Source organism: Octopus bimaculoides, chromosome 7, assembly GCF_046866305.1.
Source record: "Octopus bimaculoides isolate indiv1 chromosome 7, ASM4686630v1, whole genome shotgun sequence".
Taxonomy (NCBI): domain Eukaryota; kingdom Metazoa; phylum Mollusca; class Cephalopoda; order Octopoda; family Octopodidae; genus Octopus; species Octopus bimaculoides.
Genome location: NC_142934.1, coordinates 64,244,987 through 64,267,224, shown reverse-complemented (window position 1 = coordinate 64,267,224; position 22,238 = coordinate 64,244,987). Strand labels below are relative to the sequence as shown.

Sequence of the window (22,238 nt, the reverse complement as noted above, 5' to 3'; positions counted from 1 at the left end):
TGAGTGTGTGTTAATATTTCATAACTTTTAGACATGTCTTTCATCTTCTACATGTTTCCGTCATTGAACTGCGACAATACTGGGGTACCGCCTTTGCCGAACCGCTATGTTACGAAGGAAGTATACGAACCAACACCGGTTGTTACGTGGTTGTATTACTCCATAGTCAGACATGTTTTTCACAGAAGACTGAAAATGGATGAAACTGATTGTATGACATTATGACATTACCACTTGTTTATGGCTATCATGCAATATCTAAACAAGGAGACAGAAAGATATATACCCACACATGCACACACACACATATATATTTTCAAAATGTAACCACATGTGATTCGTTGGCGATTTTTTTCTTCCTCCCTCTTCCTTTCTATTGGACTTTCCTCTGTTTCCAAAGAAGAGCATCTGCTCGAAACGTTAAACCATCTTTCTTTCCTTTCCTGAGCGTCTGCTAATACATTACATGTACCACGTCCTCGCGTTGTTGCTTTTTTGTGTTTGTTCTTTTTGGGATTTACTATATATATATATATATATATATATAGTAAATCTTAACGGATGTGCCAGCACACACAAGAATGAGACATGGCCGACCTCACACACTTCTCATGAGGAATTCCGGTAGGAGCTTCTTGAGAACACTGCTGAGACGCTTCCGAAAAAAAAATGTGCTGTTGCAAAACCAATTATATCAGTGACTCCATCAATTCCTAGGGATATCTGAAGAAGGAGTTTTTACTCCGAAATATCATATCAGACTATGGATGATTTGAATTACAACAGTTCTTATAGTCCATTGTTTGTATGATAGGGCATTGTTGTGTCAAAATCTGGCATTGGCAGATCCAGTTGGTTTCCAGAAGACTTTATACTTATGTGCCTTGCCTGTGAGGACCCTAGCTGAAGCTCCTTTCCATCTTACTTCTTTTGAATAAAAAATACTATTATTATAATCATTTTCTGGATCACTTTCACTCACACTAGACTCATGCACACCATGACTTGTAGATGTAATCACCACTTCACAAGCACTCATAGACAGACTTGTAGATTTCTTTTTTAAAAAAATGTTTAGAGTTGTTTGCTTAGATGAAGCTTTTTTCGCTCTCTGTAAATTTCTCAGTAACACATTTGTTATGGTAGTAGAAACTTTTGCACATCATTCAAAATTTGGATCTTGTGCTTGAAAAATAAAACTCATAAACTTGGGGTCTTATAAAGCAGCTCCTTGTAAAGTGAAGTATTGCTGTATATGCTTCTATTGAAAGAGTGAAAATATTCATTAATAAAAGTATTTTAACAGAAGCATTTGATAATGAAATTGTTTACACTAAGAAAGTTGTCACGCCTATTACATCTCTGTACTCACAGAACAACAATGGATCGACTGAAATATGCAAAAGAAAAAACCTTTTACTCTTCATTCAGGTTGTTTTGTTTTTTTTGTTAATTAATGGATAATTGGATAATCCGCAAATAAAGATTATTCTCACTTTGTTTGCATTTTGGAACAGGCAGATCTTGTAAATAAAAGGAGTGGGTAGGCTTCAGCTTTTGAATTGCTCAAAGAATATACAAGATTATGTTTCACACACACACACACCCATTGAGGGCTGATGACAGGACTTCCATGTGTTCATTTAGGAAGTTCAAAGATCACTTTTGAATTTGGTTTTTGCTTTGTTTAAAACATTTGAATTTTTTCAATATTTTTGACAAAATCTGACAAAACACATCTTTTTCTATATATCTTAATAGTAAAGACAAGTTAATGCATATTATATATTTTGTAACCCCCAAAATTAATAGTACACACTATATAAAATGCATATTATACACTTTTATGAGGGTTGCTGAGAAGTTCCTACCTTTGGGTAAAAGAGAATACAGAAGGGTCAGTTGATTATGAGTGTATTCAACATATTCCCCCTCTCAGATTCACACACTTGTAGCGGTCCTTCAGTTTTTTTAAGCCCTGTAAAAGAATTCGGAAGGTTGGGCCTCCAGCCAGGCCTTTCATGATACCCTCAAAGCCAGGAACTGTTCAGCATCCCCTCATAAATACATTAGTAATATGTTTAGCCACACAATATATAAGAGGTGATGACATCACAAAAGTTTGGTATATATAAATTGAGCAGAAATTGATAAAGGAATGAAGCAAACATTTTATATACCAGGAAGAAATAATAACTGTCTTAAAAAAGAAGTGAAAAATACCTTCAAAGTGTGTGCGTGCGTGCATGTGTGTGTGTGTGAGAGAGAGAGGTGGATGTGTGTGTGTGAGAGAGAAAGAGAGAGAGAGAGGTGTGGATGTATGAGTATTCTTTTATATCTTTCAGCCTTGAGGCTGCGGCCATGCTGGTGCGCCACCAGTAATAATTAGTATGTGTGTGTGGGGGTGAATGGTATGGTTGTGTTGTTGAAACTTTTGCTTTCCAACTACATGGTTTCATGTTCAGTCCCACTGCATGGCACCTTGGACAAGTGTCCACTACTATTGCCTTTAGCTGACCAAAGCCTCTGGTATCAATAGTTGTAATGGATGGAGGAGTATTATCAGTAAAGAATATCATTCTTTATAACTGACTTGATCAGTGATTAACAAGCAACAACCTTTACTCTTTCGCAGAGTCTAAGAGGCTAGTAGGAGGAAGTTGTCTCCATTCCATAGATTTATCCTGAATAGTTACAATAGAGTAGACTTTGCCAGATAGTGGTATTAAATCAAACAGTAAATTATGTCTGGCACTTATGTCAGATCACCCCCAATGGTTACTGGTAAAATGTAACCCAGTACAACCTATCACATGGTCAAGTTGTCAGCAACTAAACTGTCAATGCCACCAAGCTTGCTTAATGAGAAGAGTAATTTGGACACTTTGTGAGATGAAAAACAAAACCTGTCAAAGAGCAGAGGAACTTGTAAGAGTCAAGAGCCATTCAATAGTGTGTATAGAGAGGAGTTAACTTCAATGATGAAAAATCCCTGGACTCCAGGATCATGGCAAAGACATGGGGAGCAGTATAGCATATGTGAAGTTGGATGTATTGATCTTCATTCAGTGAAACTACACAACACATTCTGTTCAAAAGAGCCTCTTCAGTCAATGTCCAGTCTTGGGTCAACCAAGTAAGTTAGTGGATTACTATCAGTTGATAGAACTGGTGATTCATTAACTCACTTTAGCTACTTGAAAATACTATGGAGTTCTGGAACGTCATAGTGTCACCAATTGGAGTTAGATGACTAGTAATAATAATAATAAAACTTGTGAATAAGAACAGTGTTCAACAGACCTCTATTCAGTTTTCAGTTACAAAATTTTACAAAGCTTCAAAAGATGTGTAATTTTTCATGCAATTCCACCTAGCCATTTGACCGTGAATCCCAAGACAAGAAAGAATCGCCCATGTCAAATTTATATGTATACACACACACACACACACACATACAACAGGTTTCTTTCACTTTCCATCAACCAAAGCCACTCAGAAGGCTTTTGATTGGTGCAGAGCTGTAGTAGAAGACATTTGAGTTGGGTTCCTTGCAGTGGGACTGAACCCAAGATGACATGATTGGGAAGCAAGCTTCTCAACTATATAGCCATGCTTACACTTACATATTGTATTGGCTTTTAAATGATTTTAACTTTAAATATCAAACACTGCTTCACTTAAATATTCGACATTAATCATTGTGTATGTATAAGAAATCAGTATTCAGATAACGAAATAAAACATTGTAGAAACACACACACAAATACTCTTTCGCTTTACACGTAGCAGCATACATACATATGCATCCAAAACTCAGCTAAGCAAGATGTATTATTTCTATTTGACATCAGTTTTCTTGATGACAACAGATCTAACTCATAATTTATTGTCAAGTTGACAGAGTTAGACAGATTATCAAGCTCTGTTCCACAAATATTTGACATGATAAGTTATCTTTATATAATCCAATTTTACAATAGCCCAAAGGCCTGAAATTTGAGTGGGAGGGACTAGTTGATTACATTGACCCCAGGGCTTAACTGGTACTTATTTTATTGATCCCTAAAGAACGAAAGGCAAAGTTGATCTCAGTGGTATTTGAACTCAGAATATAAAGACAGATGAAATGCTGCTAAGCATTTTGTCTGGCATGCTTAAAATATGCACTCTATATACACAGTTGTTTAGTCCTAGATCAGACTTGATCAGACAGATCTATGATCAGAGGCATTTCAGTCATGACTATATTGTCCTTTTATTTGGTCTGATCTTGGGCAAAACAATCTAATGTATCTTTCCTTGTTTTTTTTAGTGGTTGGATGGGATTAGAGGGAGATTTGGCTGCCATTTCTAGCTGGTCAAGTGATTGCGTCAATATGGGATTCTCTAACATTTTCTACTGGCATATCTCTTCCTCATGTCCAAAAGTGTTAGCATACCCTACGTGAAGAATATAATGTTAAATGGTTGATTGAATACTATAGAACAGATAATAGACATGTACTCATCATCATCATCATTTAATCTCTGTTCTCCATGCTGGCATGGGTTGGACAGTTTGACAGTAGTTAGCCAGCTCAAGGGCTGCTTGTGCTCTGTTTGTCTATTTTAGCTTGGACTCTACAGCTGGATGCTCTTCCTAATGCCAACTACTTCACAGAGTGTACTGGACGCTTTTATGTGGCATGAGCATGGGCACTTTTACATGGCACCAACACTGGTGCCTTTGTTATTAATTTAACCTAATTTAATGAGCTTAAATTCCCCTACAATCAGCTTTATCGTTCATTATTCTATTGCTGATAAAATAAAGTATCTCAATATTGGGGTTGATATACCCAGCTATTCCCTCCCTACCTACTTCTGGCCTTGTGCTTATGTGAGAAATAATTTTATTTAATTCAATGTTACTTTTTTTCTTAATGAGGATAATAAGCTTGGATCTTCTGAATGAGTGACTCTGTTTTAGGCAGCTCCAGAGAGATACACCCACATATCATTCTCAGTTGAAAGACTTGCATGAAATTCGTTTTTGATTATGAAAATTGCTTAAAACCCTTATTCACAACAGGAAATGGATGAGAACAAAAGGCTCTCCACACATTTTCTAAACATAATAGTAGCATTTACATAGTCGTGATTACTTCAAAATTCCAGTCTTTTTACAAGCCTCACTTACTCATGCAATTGCTCCTGTGTTCCCCTAGGGATACACATACCCCCAAGGATATGCATATCCTGGTTTGCAAACCCCTAGCGTAGAGCCTGCCTCATGGACTTGTGTCTGTTTTTTATTTTCTTTTTTTATACGGGTAACTTCGTTTCTCAAGCATCAAAGTAGAAATTAATGTGCAGGATACTATCTGAATCATAATGAAGTTTTAGAGTAAGCATTCAGGCCGTTAAAAATCTAAAAGTAACTGGTTTTAATTTAAAAGTATTCCTTTGTACTGTGTATAGCTTGAACTTTTAAGTAATATAACTCTTCTACATTCACAGTGGAGTTATATCCCTTGTGACGTCATCACTTTCATTACTATAAATTACTTTTTTTTTCTTCAGAAACGCATTACCCTTTTATAATGTTTGTTTTTTTTTTTAACTTTCTCGCTATAAATTGTAATCCATAAGTTAAAATATTTCTTAGTTTTGTAAACATACTCAGAAGTTTTTAAAATCTTAGTATTAAATGAAGTCACATACAAATAGATACCAAGGTGGTCTTATTCTTTTTCTTTTCCTCCTCTTTGTCTTTATTTGATTTTGCTGATTCTTGCTTGATACATATTCAAGAAACAGTAAAACAGCAGACAAAATGCTTTTAAGCATTTAGTTATATTTCTTTACATTCAGAGTTCAATTTCTGCTGGATGTGACTTTGCTGTTCAACTTCTCAGGATGAATAAAATAAAGTACTTAGTCAAGTATTAATGTTGATTTAACTAACAGTAAATGTTTCCCTAAATTTATGGTTATGTGCCAGTGATGTGGAGATATTAGCAGTCAAACCAAAGAATCTAGGTTTCTAATGTCTTTTGATAAATTATTGATACTGTCAGTCCCAACTCCTGAGAGAAGAACTAGATTTGAACTCAGAATGCACAGAGATGGAACAGATACTACAAGGCATCCAATCTAATGCACCAACAGTTATCTCAATCCACCAACTGAAATGGTACTGTTTTTTGTTGACCCAGAAAGAATGAATGACAAAGCTGACTTCAGCAAAAATTGAACTCAGAATGCAGAGAGCCAGAACAAATACTACAAGGCATTTTATCCAGCACTCAATCACTGAAAATTCACTCATTGCCAGAGATAGATGTCTTTTCTAAATTCCATCCAAGGATTATTGTTATTATTACTATATATATGTATACATACATTTATATATTGTTTTAATATTTCACTTGGGCATAGTGAGACCAATAACCTGGTGTAGAACTCAATATACATATGTTTCAGAACAAAGTGTTAGACAAATTTAAAGTGGTAATAAGAAAAAGAGATATCAAAGGAATGAATAATTATCTTATGAACTTCATTAGCTTACAGCTGTTTCTGCTATAAGATGCAGTGGACTTATTGTTGAGTGCCTGAATAACACCTTATAATTACATCAGAGCTTCCAGTGAAGTTATAAGAACTATGAGTTCACTGGATCTTATAACAGAAACAGATAACCATTTATTCCTTTGTCATCTGTTTTTCTTTTCTCTCTCTCTCTCTATGCATATATATATATATATAGACACAGGCATGGATGTATGATAAGAAATTTGCTTCCCAATTACATGGTTCCAGGTTCAGTACTGCAATGTGGTACCTTGGATAAGTACCTGCTACTATAACCCCAGGCTGGCCAAGCTTTGTGAGTGGGCTTGCTAGTTGGAGTGCACAGGTTCATAAATATTATCATTATAATATTCATAAATATTGAAGTGTAGGTATAGGTGTGTGCTTAGGAAGTATGCTTCCTAAATACATTGACCTTGCTTCAGTCCTACCATGTGGCACATGAGCCAAGTGTTTTCTATTATCGCACCAGGCCAAGCAAAGATCTTGTGAATGAATTTGGCAGATGGAAACTGAAAAAAGCCTATTGTGTGTGTGTGTGTGTGTGCATATATGTTTTCCCATGAATTCATGATGAAATTGGTCTTGACCTGACATATGATAACTCCATCTTTTTTTCATACACATTATCTGAGACTACATTATCCAAAGTATCCTCCCCATTTTAGACAGAAAGGTGTGATATCTGTCTGTCCGTCCACCACCACCACCACCTCCTCCTCCTCCTTCTTCATTTAGTGGCCATGTTCCATACTGGAATGAGTTGGATGATTTAACAGAAACTAATGGTCCAAGAACTGCATCCAGCTCCAGTGTCTGATTTGGCATGGTTTTTTAACTGAATGCCCTTCCTTGTACCAACCACTTTACAGCGTTTACTGCGTGCTTTTTTCATGCTACCAGCAGTAATGACATTGCCATGTAGCTAAGCAAGACTATGAACCTCAGTGTTAGTGGGAGCGCTTTATGTTAGTATATCAGATGTTAAAGTATGAGAGAAGGTATCAAAGCAGAACAGGTTTCTTGCAGTAGGGGAACTATATGACTACTCACATTTAGAAGAGAGGGTGAGAATGATCAGGTGGAGTTGGAAAGAGATATAATAGCAGTGATGAAGTGTTCAAGTGCCCTCCCCCTCTCAAGGTACAAGGTAAGTAGAAATGAGGGAATAGGGGAACCACAAATGCAGGAGGGTAGAAGGGCAGGTGGGTGGTTGGCAGGTTGCAACAGTAAATTGTGAAGTGAGAAATGGGGGAATGGATGAGAAGAGGGGAGATAGCATCTGTAAAGGTTGGATAAGGTTGAAAGCTTGATGTAGTGAATAGTGGATAATTTGTAGGGGAATAACAAACGATGCATGAGTTGGAGGGTAGATAAGGGTGTAGAAGAAAGTGGAGGCAGGGGGAGAAGTATCAGGATAAGAGTGATGATACAGTATGCAGGGGAAAGATGAGAGAGATATGACAGATAGATGGATGGGTTGCAGGAATGTGGGGTGGGGGGAGAGAAAGAGGCAGGTGTAATGCACATGGAGAGAGAGAGAGAGAGAGATGTATGGTAGTGGAAGAGTAAAGATAATTGGGGAGCTCAGTATGTAAATTGTGGGTGGAGAGAACAGTATTAATATATGAAGTATGAATAATAAATGAAATGGTTCCAGGTAACAAGAAAAATAAGTGGTATCAAGTGAGAGCTGCAGTTAGAGAGATGACAGGTGGGGAGAATGGGGTGATTTGAGGAGGAGATTGGCCAAAAGATCCATTTGTTCATACACACACACATACATATATGTGTAATTATAAGATCCAAGGATCTAAATGCAGAAAGTTTGTAAGCTTCAAGCACTTCACCACTCATTTCAAATTATATCTTTGGTGAGTTGGGATTCCTTAACAACACTGTAACGTTCATATAGTTAAGGTATCTTCGGCCTGGTGAATAGCTAGCTGAGTATCCCTCATTCACTAATTAGTACATCAGAGAATATGCTAGCTAGGAAACATATGTAGCCTGGATTTTACCTCCTCCACTCACTCAATTTGGATACACACACACACACACAGATATAGCACTTTCAGAAATCTGTTTCACTGAGGCAGGTACGTCTTTTCAAGAACCGTGTATCACCAGTCATCTATGAGGCCCAGAGTCCTGAGATCAGTTGTCACCACTTCATTTTATTGTCTTCTTGGGTCACCATTTTCCACAAGCTCCATCCACCTTGAGTGTGCAACAATACCTTGTTTAACTGTCCTCATCCATATGCATCACATGTCCTTACCAGAGTAGTCCTTTTTCTTGCTCATTACATCCGATTCCTCTTATGCCTAGTTTTTCTCTCAGTACATTTATACTGTCATTCATGCATACTTACATTGCACATCTAAGAGAGCATATTGGATTCATTTCTTTTCAGTTTCGTCAAGTTCTCTGTGTTCAAGGCCTGTGTCTCACTACCATGCAACAGTGTTGTTCTAGCACAAGCATAAAGTAATCTGCCAAAAATTTGGAAACAACATGCTGTACTGCTTGGCATTCACACTGAAAGCTCCAATACAAACATTTTAGTGTATTTTGGATGTCCATCTGAGGACAGTGCAGAGGATTTGGAAAGAGTTGAATGAGTCTAATGGTGATTACAAAGATACAGCAGCTCAGAAAATTTACTCTGATCTTTCTGATAAGAAAAGAACTCCTGAATTTGTTGGTGAGATCCAGGCCATGATTGACAACAGTCCCCCTAGTCAATCAGGTCCATCGCCAGAGACATGGGAGTGTCTGAGTTTCTTATCAGATAGGTAGTACATTAAGATATTTGGTATTCCTCATACAAGATGAGAAAGGGCCAATTTTTATCCCAAGCCATCAAGGACAAGAGGTAAGACCACGCTACAAAGCTTTTGAACAAACTCAAGCATCCCCTCCAAACGAACATGCTTTGGTTTTTCTCAAACTGGAAAAATTTCTTCCACGATCAGATGGTGAACACACAGGACCGTTGGTTTGCTGTGTCCCCAAAACATGTACCGAGAGTGATAAAAATCAAACATCCAGTCAACATCAGGGTGTTAGGAGTGATCACTAGTGGAGGCCTACATCAAGCGCTTGGAGGATGTAGTACTGCCCTGGGTCAAGATGGTGGCTGCTAGAAGACACTATATCTGGCAACAGGACTCTGCACCATGCCATACAAGCAAAAGAACTCAATCATAGCTGTCAGACAATTTCTGTGATATCACCCCCAACATTTGGCCACCTAACTCCTCAGACTGCAACCCCCTTGATCATTATGTGTGGGGTGCGGTTCAGCGAGAGACCAAGAAAACTCCTTGTAACACTAAAGATGAACTGAAGGCAAGGATTAAGGCAGCATTCACCAACTTAAAGAAGGAGACTATCCAGAAAAGTTGCAGGAGGCTGTGGTTGAAGGCAATGGCGATTTTATTGAATAAATTTACTCTTTAGTATTTCAAGATATTTTTATGTAATTTTGGTAAATATATCTGTTAAAATGAGATGTCAGTGTTATTTTCATTTCTGCATAGTTTAGACAATTTATTCACTGCACCCTGTAGATATAGATAGATAATTTAGCCCATGATCTACATCCAATAAAACTAAATGTAAGAAAGGATCTAATACAAGAGAGCGTAGAATATATGTTTATATAAATACCTTACGATTATATAGCTGTTACAATGGTACAAAATTGTGAGGCATTTTTATTTATATAAAATTCTACAAACAGCTATCCACATGTCTATCTATCTATCTGTCTGTCTGTCTATCTCTCTATCTGCCTGCCTACCTATAACACAGACCAACCCCGGTTTCTTTGAATTCTACTTTGTTCATGATGTATCTTTGTTTTTGTAAAACGAAGAGGTGTGATTTGAGGTAGATTTTAGTGGTTTCATTCATTAAACCTTTGCCGTTGTTCTTTTAGTCGGATAATACGCTCATTTTATTTTATCAATATTTTGAACATTTTTTTTTTCTTAACAAGCAGCGAGCTGACAAAGTTGTTTGCACATAGATCAAAATACTTTCGTCCGTCTTTACCTTCTGATTTCAAATTCAGCCGACGTCAGGTTCCCTTTGCCTTTAGGTGTCGATAAAATAAGGAATATTTTAAATACTTTTGTACTTATTTTTATTCTTCGTTGTTACCGGCAAAATGTCAAAAGAAGTACGACTGCCCTGTTACTGTTCAGCCCAAGGTCAACTGTGATCGAGCAGAACTTTGATCAAAAATATTCCAGCCGTGCCGATCCATCTTTTTAGAAGTGTGTCTGGAACCACATTATCTAAAGTGTCGTTTTATAGTTTTAGGCAGTAGAATGCTATTTTTCTAGCAAGCTGATCGATGACTGTTTATCAGAAAGAAGCTGCAAGAGTTGATTAATGAATGAATGATGCTATAGTTGATGGATAGTGGGATGAAACATACCAAAAGATAAATTAATTTTTGATATTAAAAACAAGTGATGGCGTGTGACGAAAGACTGATAAACATAAAAAAAGACTCAACTATCATTGAATAAAATACAAGACTCGTTTCCTCGTTTCAACACAGGATTTCCACAAAAGAACCGCGGTCACTCAACATGTTAGAAATAACAATCGAATCCCTTTTAAATTACATTAGACTGCCTTTTAAAAAATAGAACAAAGGACATACCAAATAAAGTATACCTAAATACACTATGCTGGGAAAAAAATAATAAAAATTTGATGATCATGCTGTTGGTAGATCTTTCACCATAGCTAGGTATGCGCGATCATGGTTGACCTAGGGTTAAACATACATGATCGACAACAACAGAGGAATTCACGTCATCTTATGACACAAGAAAAGCAAAAGAATTACATATTTCAAGGGAGATAACTGAATAACAAATAGAAACAAACAGTTCGCTGACCTAGCAATCTCTTGCTGCTAAGTGTTGACCCGTTGACATCTGACCTGTTGACCTCTGACCTGCGCATACTCAAAACAGTCCGCCAGTCGGCTTTCATTGTTAGTTTGTATTTGCTGTTCGCCTTAGCAGCAAGCAGCTATGTTGAGAGCAGTTATAAGTTGGATAGACAGATAGCACCATGCTTGCGACATATATTTCAAATGGGGCAGACAGAACGAAAGAAAATTGACGTTTGAAAACGAAAAAAGAAAAAAAAAAGGAGTTAAAAACAATATTCATATATTTATACATACATCCACACACACATTTTATATATATATATATATATATATATATATACATATATATATATAAAGACAGCAATATTTTGGATTTATCATTTGTTTATTTCTCTGAATATATATACAAATATGTATTTGTATAATCCATAAGTTAATTCGAATATTGGAGCATACGATCTCAAAATCTAAGCCTGATTTCAAATCAAGCACATTTTCACCCCCAAACGACCAGATATAAACGAAAAAAAAAAATTAAGAAAAGGGAAACCAACAAACGAAGAGAAGAGACAAATATAAGAAGGTAATACTTTACACCTTAGTTTGGTTATTATTGTATGTATTCTGTTTGTCTTCTACATTACAGTCACCATCGTAATTTTGTTTTCTAAAAATGAATTAGGTCTTGGTGTTGTCAACTAAACTGTCCCCGTTTATACACACACACACACATATATATAATATAATAGTTGCTGTTTCTACAAATGTAAATATATTTCCTAGTGTTGCGTGTATGGTTTGGTCTAGGAAGATAATGGAAATCTTAAAAATATAATTTAATTATATTAGTTCTCATTAATGCAATCGTCATTTTATCTTATAGTATTTCTCTAGAACACTTAAAAGGATTTTTTTAATAGTGTTTCGAAAATCATGTCAGTTTATTTGTTTGGTATAAGTGCCATATAGGTATGTATACAGTTGTATATATAAATATATACATTTTCCTATATTAGTTATTATTGTCATTATATAAAAGAACAAATAAATGAACTAATGCTGTTACGATTCCCGGGCATAGTTAAAAGATTTCACTTCAATTTATGTGGCTCATCCTTGGAAAGCATTATCATCATCACAGTTATTCATTTGAAATATCCTCTAAAAAAAATGCATGTCCTTTCTCTATGCCAACATAAACGAAACCAATATTATAATTACTTCGTCTGTCTTTACGTTCTGAGTTTCAAATTCCGCCGATGTCGACTTTGCCTTTCATCCCTTCGGAGTCGATAAATTAAGTACCAGTTGCGTACTGGGTCGATCTAATCGACTGGCCCCCTCCCCCAAAATTTCAGGCCTTGTGCCTAGAGTAGAAAAGAATATTATAATTACTTGGTCGGGAACTAAACATGCGTTTGTCGTTTTCCTTCATGTTTTGGCCCTTTCGCTTTCTCATGTTGGAACAGTTTCACTCGCATTTCATCCATCCACTTCACAACTTAAATTTCTCTCCGATGTATATTTTATTTCTAAAATCGAATAGGAGAGAAAAACAAAATTCGCCCTTACTTCATATATTTAATGTAAGATAGAGGGGGAAAAAAAAAACTATTTATAAATCATTTTCAGAGAGGTTGGACCAAAAACAAACACCCTGGGTCCTGTGATTGATTTTATTTATGGAAAAAAGATAATGTACTATAAAATTAAGAACGAAATATATTCGCACAGTGACATGTGTATATTTATTTAATTGATCGGCGAAGTTGTAGCATAAACAGAAAAAATTCATTCATGGAATCCAGAGAAGACTAGTTTGAAGATTAATAACAAAACAATAACAACGAAACCAACAACAAACAACATAAACCTTAATGCAAACTTAGGATTTTTTCCCGAACTTTTTTTTCCATTTTTTGTTATTTTTCAATTGTTTCATTATTCAGATCTTTACTCTAACATAGAGTTAGGTGTTTTTGCTGTGGTTTGAATTAAAAAAAAAAATCTGTCGGTATTGACTTTAGTTTTTCTGCTATCAACCTAAATGTTTGTTGTGGTAGATAAAATAAGTACCAGTAATATATATATATCTATATTTCCTTTTCCCTTACTAGAAACAATATGTATACGTACAGATTTCAATATCATATATGAAAAGACGAAATCCCTATCGAAAAATAAAGTAGACCAACTATTAGGTTTTTGCCCCAGTGACAAGAAATCCTAAATGGGTGTTATAATGTAAAATAATAACGAAAGCTATGAACGAATATCACAACATCTCGTACCTTCACCCCTAATAAGTATCCGACTCGATTCTCTGCCTATATAAGAAATGATATGTATGCGTCGTGTAAAAAATATAAAATGGTAAAGTAAAAGAAACATTTAGAAAGATGTAGTGGGAGAAAGTCTCTCCTACTTCCAGTCACATAAGAATATAAATATATATATATATATGTGTAAATTTGCATTTACTTTTCTTTTTACTCCTTTTGTCCACAAGTGTTGTTTGAAGTGAGTTTATATATATATATATATATATATATATATATATATATATATATATATATATATAGTTCCCCTCATTAATCTTCTGTGTAATCTCTGTAAATCTGCCTTTCTGATTTCAATATATCCCCCTTTTTTTTCTAGTTACCGATAGACCGAATAGTTAGTTCCTCTTTCCATTGTCAACATTTTAAGTATAACGTAAATAGGTTTTTTTTTTTTTTTCGAATGAAAGAAAACACAAGGAAGGAATCCATTCTTTCAGTCTTTTACTCTTCTGTTCTGTATTATTACTTTCTCTCTCTCAACACACACACACATATATATATATGGCTTTTCTGACTTATGGATTCTTAGACGACTATATATATATATATATATATATATATATATATATATATATATATATAATATATAAACATATGTATATATCCATATGTATGTGTGTGTGTTCGTTCCTAATTCTCTGTTTCACACACTTCACTAAGGTTTTCACTTTTGTTTGATGTCCTTTCATGTCTTCCTCATGTTAGCTTCTCTGTTACCTATTTACTTTTTCTTTTACTTTCTTTTCTGTACATTGTACATACACACACACACGTACTCAAGAGGCGGGTATTCCTTCTACTACACATGAAATCTTCTACGCTGTCGTTTCGACCCTCTCGAAATAGTTGTCAATCAAAATCTTTAAAACCACCCTCTGCTGTCATAAAAAAAAAGGTGGGACATATTGAACTGTATAGTCTCTCATATTCAAAAAGAAGAGATGGTCACAACTGGAATGTCTATGATCATAGGCCTGCTCAGTTGGGACTGACCTAGAGCCAGATAACGATATCTACACATCATGCCTTATGTTGATAGCTGAATATAGCTTGATTGATTTCTTCTTCCTCTATTCTTTACTCCCTTACATCATCACTCATACAAAGTTATAATAATAATGGGTTCATTATATATATATATATATATATATATATATATTGTTCAGCCCCAGATCAGCTTTAATTTATCAGACATATGGTTAAACGCATTATTACCCATGATCATCCTTTTTATTTATACATTTCGTATAGCTAGCATTTGTCCTGCGGTATCTGCTTTTTAAGAGCAATAGGTTATGATTCGAGGGTTGACTGATATTTCTAGCTGGTCGAGCGACCGCACAGTAGCACGATCTATCTAGCTATTTAAATAGAGGTGTTAAGTTTATCTTTGTATGTTGATGTACATGTGGCTAATGTTTTATCGTATATATACGTGTGTGTTTGTAATATATATATATTTGTATACACGCGCATATGTATTAAAGAATTGAAGGGGATGAAATATACCTTGTGTTGGGATTGTAGTATATAAGATATTTGTGTTTTAAAGTTATACAAACCTCTCAATTATTTGTAGATGTGTAAATGAAAAAGCAGCCTTTCTTTTTGATGCTTGCACGTTATTTATAAGAATGGGTCATGCAATAATGTACAACATTCAGGCCCATTTATCTCAGCTTTAGCAGCCACATAACCTTCATTTATGCAAAGCTAATGAGGCAAACTTCTGTGTGAGCACTCGATTTGCATCGAAGAGCAGTGAGACCATACTAAAATCACATCTCGCTTAGAGGACACATTGGATATCTAAATAATCAAGAAGAGTCCGTAATAGTTGATGGAAAAACTAAAATGAAATATAAAATTGAAAAAAAGACGGGATGCTCTTAATTGGAATGCTTTTGATAAATTCTGTTCGATCAGAAATAGCAGTCGAATTTTTCACGTCCTACCGTTATAAAAAAAAAAAGAAAGAAAAACAGAAGGATATCTAAACCACGAAGTGTTCTGGAAAATGATTTTAAAAAGGATGGCCACGAATGAAGTGTCTTTGACTAAAGAAAGGTCTGCTCAATCAGAGCTGCTCTGTGTCTAAAACATCAACTTTCATATACAAACAGCTTGCCTAACCAAACTCTTTTTCCATTCCTCTTTCTGTTTGCATATGCAGACTAATTTACAAGCTTACACTTTATTTAATCTGTCGGGAATTGCAGTCGTTTCTTATGTAGGACCTAACCATTTTTAAGGATAAATGTAGAGGGGGGCGAGTAATGGATGATTGCGACCTTTCATGCCTTTCTTGAGGCATAAAGCAACGGTGACGTGAAATGGTTCCAAGTGGGAGTCGAAAATCATGTGTATCGATTGTTTTGAACATGGTGTTAGAGCATGACAACTGTGTGACTTCCTCTTAAAATAGAAGAGATGTTTAGGAAGTTGAAACACTCATGCCTGTGTGTGTCAAGGACAAAAACAGTGTGTATGAAATAGAATAGTTACTACCAGAGAATCGAAACCGAATCTCGAGAACTAAAACACGTAGCTTTTTTTAGTCACAAGGTGATGCACACACCATTATAAAATAAATGTTGGACAGGGAATGGGTTAAATTGCGATTGTGTGTTGTTGATGCCATATTTGAAGACGTTAGATGTTTTCAAGTTGGAATTTTTTTTTAAAAAGTAATTTTCTTCGTTTATCGAATACAATTTCTGTTTTGTTAGGAACATAATAGGAGTGTATTAATAGCGTACATGAATTTTCTAAGCAGTATTAGTGAACTAAGTGGTTGGTTCCAAAACTATTTCCGATAAACATTTATATAGTATGGATATAAAACTTACGTTACACGCCAAAACATTAATTACATATGATTTAGTTTCAATTTATTTTGCTCCAGTTTGGAGAAAGCCTGCCTATTTTTTGACATTTGTAAGGAAAGACAAAACAAATTATATGTAAAAGAATCGATTGCTTTAAAACGAATGTATAAATATCCTTTTATCTTCTCATTTCTTTCATTCCATGTATTGTTATTAGTCCATCTGTGTTATTAGTGTATATATGCGTCATCTGCTGTATATATGAGGTTAAAAAACACCTTGTTTGCTACCCCAGCTGAGATAGAAGTATGTGCAGCGATGTTCTTACGATTTTAGGCATAAAGGCCATTCTAGAGCACCGCAATATAATATACAAAGGAGTGCCATCTGCATTAAGAACTTCTAGTTATGCAGGCTACCTTATATATGGAAGCTGCACTTTACCGCACACATATATCTTCAAATCTATGTAAGTCTTACTTACTGGAGGTGTGTTTAAAGACAATAAACAAAGCTAACACCAGATTAAAAAGCGAAGTTTTTGTAATATATATATATATATATATATATACTCTTTTCAGTCATTTTGACTGTGGCCATGCTGGAGTACCGCCTTTAGTCGAGCAAATCGACCCTAGGACTTATTCTTTGTAAGCCTAGTACTTATTCTATCGGTCTCTTTTGCCGCGGTGCTCCAGCATGGCCACAGTCAACACGACTGAAACAAGTAAAAGAGTATACATATATATATATAGACATAGATATGAGGAAAATAGGAAAGGGTTTCGTGTGAAAGTGGGAGGGAGTTTTCATCATAAATATATTAGTGAAGTAGAGAAGGTGAGGGGGTGATTTTGAGTAGTAGTGAGAGGATAAATCAACGTGGAGGCGAAGTATAAGAAGCATTGTATGTAGGTTGTTGAGAAGGAAGGACGGTGAAAGTATGAAAACATTAAGTCTGACAAGAACCTTTATGACGAAGTGCAAGAGAGAAAAAATATATATACATAGATGGAAGGAGGGAAAGAGTTATGGAACGGAGGAATACGTACGATGAAGTGAGAGGAAAACTGGATTACGAAATGGAGGGAAAGGAAGAGAGGTTGAGAATGTAAAAATAGAGAGAAGTGGAATGTTAAAGGTAACGAGGAGTAAAAGGAAGAGAGTTAACACCGTGATGTGGAGGGGAGAGGAAGAGAGAGTAAGAGATTAAGTAGTGAGTAGTGGAAAGAGTAATGAAAATTAAGTTTGTGAAGTGAAGAAGCGAGAGAGGAAAAGAGCGACTATTGAACATGTGTTGAAGGAAGAAAAGATAGAGAGAAGTGATAAATAGGAAGAATACATAGGAGGAGCAGGTAAAGGAAATCGGCTGGGAGGAGTGGGTAGAGATGGATGCTCAGTTCTGTCTTTCTATCGAAGCTAGAGGAAAACGGATGAATGAAGTGATAAAGAGGAAAAAAGGGGTGGTGAAAGAGGGGGAAGGGGAGGATGTAAATAGCTGAACGTATGAAAGCAAACAATTGACACGATAATATGATCCTAATTTCATTTTGGCGAAGCACAAATTTTTTGTTGCTTTTTTTTTTCTTTAAAATCGATTCTTTATATATTATTACTCTTATTTATTTTATCGATTTCCGGCTTCTACCTTCATCTCGTTTGCCTAAGTTTGGCTATAAAAAAAAATTTAAAAAGGGGGAAATCTAAGCAAGATCGAAGTGAAGTCCGGCTCTTGTTTAAACTGTTTCTGATAATATCTTACATCAAAACTGTCAGTCTGTTATTCCGTAGACCGCTCTGGTTGTGATGGTTAGTAATACTAAAAGCAGTGGTTGGTTTTTGTTTTATGGAGTAAAAACAGAAGCGAAGACGGAAGAAATCAAGGGCGGCGATGATGATGGCAGTGGAGGTGGTAGGGTTGACTGTTCAATTTTTCAATAGGACTTCCTTCGTCCGTTGCATGTTGGGTAAAGACATTATTAAAAACCGGGAAGGCGGGAGGTAGGGCTGTCGATAGTGTTGATAATTTGTGAGAGAGAGAAAGAGAGGTGGAGGGGGGGGGAAGAGAAACGATGGCTGCAATCTGGTGTGAGGAGTGAAAGAAGAAAATAAAACGGATAAATGCCTCTATTCAGAACGACCGGTGCTGCAAGAATCGCGGTGGTAGTAGTAGTAGTAGTAGTAGAAGTTAGAATTGACATGCCGGGCTGAGGGGCGGCTGCTGGGTTGTTGAGCTGACTGTGCGGCGGCTGATCCTGCTACTTTTTGAATGTTTTTGTATGCGATGTTTAGCACAAGCTTCGTTGTCAGTTGTGTTCGGTGGTGGTTGAGTTTGTCATGTATGGATGTATGTAGAAACTGGGTCTTGCTTGGTACAAATGATTGAATAAATGATAGAAAAAAAAAATCTTCCATGAGATATCTAGCAAAGCTGACCGCTTGGTAAGAGAAGTAGGAGATATATGGTACATGTGGTCTTTACTCTAAAACAGGTTTAGAAGTAATTGTTGATCGAAAATATTGCTTCTAGATTGATCAGATAATACAAACATCTAAACCAAGGGTGGGGTATCTTATTAGTCCTAAGGACGATGCATTCGTGTTGAGAGAAATAACGAATCTTTAATTTTACAAATTCAAAAGTTAAACCAACTTAAAATTACTGTTTCGCTTTTTAGGAATGAAGCGGTTTTTTTTAATGTTAAGGTTTCTTAGATATCGTATGTGAACGGTTTTAAATTTGGATGCAGGCCAGGGTTCCTCGTCTCTGATCTAAACACACTAGAAAAAGGAAGAAACGAAAACTGTGAATGTTTATTTCTCTGTCGACAGGTCTAGAACAAACACTTAATAATTTTGATTGGCGATCGTGTATCTCCCAATACCATTGAGACGTGCATAAACGTCATAATATTCATCTGTTTGTCTAAATTGAATAAGTCTGGATCTCTTATGCAAGTACAAACATCATTTATGTTGTACACACAGTCGGTGTTTATTGTTTCGAATGCGTAGGAGTTCATTATGTGTGTGTATATATATATGTAACTTTGATAGGTTTCGACCAGTATATTGTGTGTGTGTAATATATATATAATATATATATGTATACATATATATATATATATATATATATATACATATATGAATATATTTATATATATGTATATATCTATATATATGTATACATATATATGTCTATATATATTGTATATATGTATATATCAAGTCATCCCATAAGTTTTGTCCGATTTTGCCTTTTTTTAAATTGAATGAAATTTAATAGTATTTTAGAAAGTCTAATGGAATTAAGAATTATTTTTATGCATTTGTGTACATTTAAACTAATTAAATATTATTTTACAGAATAATAGAATTAAAATTTCTTTCATTAACACCCTTTCTAACATGGAAGTATTCAAAGAGCATTTGAGGCACATAATGCTTTATGAGTACAAAAAGGAAACTCTGCAGCCGAAGCGACTCAAAACATAAACTCAGTTTATGGCAAAGAATGCTTGAATGAAAGTATTTGCAGAAGATGGTTTGCAAAATTCAGAAGTGGAGATTTCAGCCTTGAAGATGAAGATTGAACAGGATGTCCAATTGAGTTTGATGATAGACTCCCTGAGGCATTACTTGAAGAAAATCCTGCATTATCAGTTGAAGAATTGGCAATAAAGTTTAGTTCAAACCATACAACTGGTCATCGTAATCTTCAACAACTTGGAAAGATTCCTAAACTTGGAAAATGGGTGCCTCATGAAGTGTCCGAAAGCAATCGCAAATCCTGAGTTGACATCTGCTCTTCTCTCTATTCTCGCGAATTCAGTTCACCATTTTTAGATAGACTTGTGACTGATAAAGAAAAATGGATCTTCTATCAAAATGTTAAATGTCATAAACAGTGGCTTGGTAAAAGGGGAAAAATTCTACCACAACCAAGAAGGGAACTTCATGGGGAAAAGGTTCTTTCTATCTGGTGGGATTGCAAAGGAGTAATTCACTTTGAATTGTTACCTCCTAATGCCACAATCAATGCTCAAGTCTACTGTCAGCTATTAGAGTGTTTGAACCAAGCTTTGAAGAAAAAAAAGACCACCTTTAGTGAATCGAAAAGAAGTGATGTTTCATCATGACAATGCGTGACCCCACACTACAAAGATCGAAGCGCTTAATTGGGAAAAAATTTCTCATCCACCTTATTCTCCCGACCTTGCTCCTTCAGACTACCATTTGTTTTGTTGTTTTGTACTTGGGGGACATAACTTTCGCAAGCCAGGAGGAGGTCATAACTGACATTTCAGAGTTCTTTGCTTTGAAACCAAAAGAGTTTTACATTGATGGGATTAAAAAGTTTGTAAATAGATGGAAGGAAGTCATAGACAATCAGGGAAAGTACGTTGATGATTAAATTTCAATTAAATATAACATTTGATCACTTGTTTTCTTTATTCAAAATTCGGACAGAACTTATGGGATGACCTGATATATGTAATGTGTATATATATCATATGTCATCATCATCATCATCATCATCGTTTAACGTCCGCTTTCCATGCTAGCATGGGTTGGACGATTTGACTGAGGACTGGTGAAACCGGATAGCAACACCAGGCTCCAATCTAATTTGGCAGAGTTTCTACAGCTGGATGCCCTTCCTAACGCCAACCACTCAGAGAGTGTAGTAGGTGCTTTTACGTGTCACCTGCACGAAGGCCAGTCAGGCGGTACTGGCAACGGCCACGCTCGAAATGGTGTCTTTTATGTGCCACCCGCACAAAAGCCAGTCCAGGGGCACTGGCAACGATCTCGCTCGAAAACCCTACGAAGGCCAGTCAGGCGGCACTGACAACGGTCACGCTCAAAATGGTGCATCTTATGTGCCACCCGCACAAGAGCCAGTCCAGGGGCACTGGCAACGATCTCACTTGGCTTGCCGGGTCTTCTCACGCACAGCACATATATAGATAAAACTTACTTGGAAAAGGATACGTGGCATTCAATCATGTAATAATATAAATAATATATATATATATATATATATATATATATATATATATATATATATATATATATATATATATATATTTATATTTATATATAAATACGTACATGTAGGGTAAATAGTGGGAGAATAGGAGGTAAAAGAATAAGAGAGAGAAAGAGAAAAACGAAAGAGTAAAAAGATCGTATACAATTATATATATATATATATATATATCACGCTTTCCATGCTAGCATGGGTTGGGACGATTTGACTGATGACTGGTGAACCGGATGGCTGCACCAGGCTCCAATCTGATCTGGCAGAGTTTCTACAGCTGGATGCCCTTCCTAACGCCAACCACTCCGAGAATGTAGTGGGTGCTTTTACGTACTACCGACACGAGGGCCAGTCACGCGGTACTGGTAATGGACATGCTCAAAATGGTGTTTTTTATGTGCCACCTGCACAGGAGCCAGTACAGCGGCACTGGCAACGACCTCGCTCGAATGATTTTCTAATGTGCCACTGGCACAAGTTCCGGTCTAGTGACGCTGGTAACGATAACGCTCAAATGGTAC

General features: G+C 35.9%; 1 protein-coding gene across 1 annotated transcript in view; it reads left to right on the top strand.

Moving 5' to 3' along the window:
• Positions 1-11,489: 11,489 nt before the first annotated feature.
• LOC106878088 (histone deacetylase complex subunit SAP30L) overlaps positions 11,490-22,238 on the top strand; it is a 44,205-nt gene continuing 33,456 nt past the window's right edge. The window contains exon 1 of the mRNA XM_014927187.3: positions 11,490-12,083. The gene's annotated coding sequence lies outside the window, so the exon portion shown is untranslated. The remainder of the gene's footprint in view (positions 12,084-22,238) is intronic.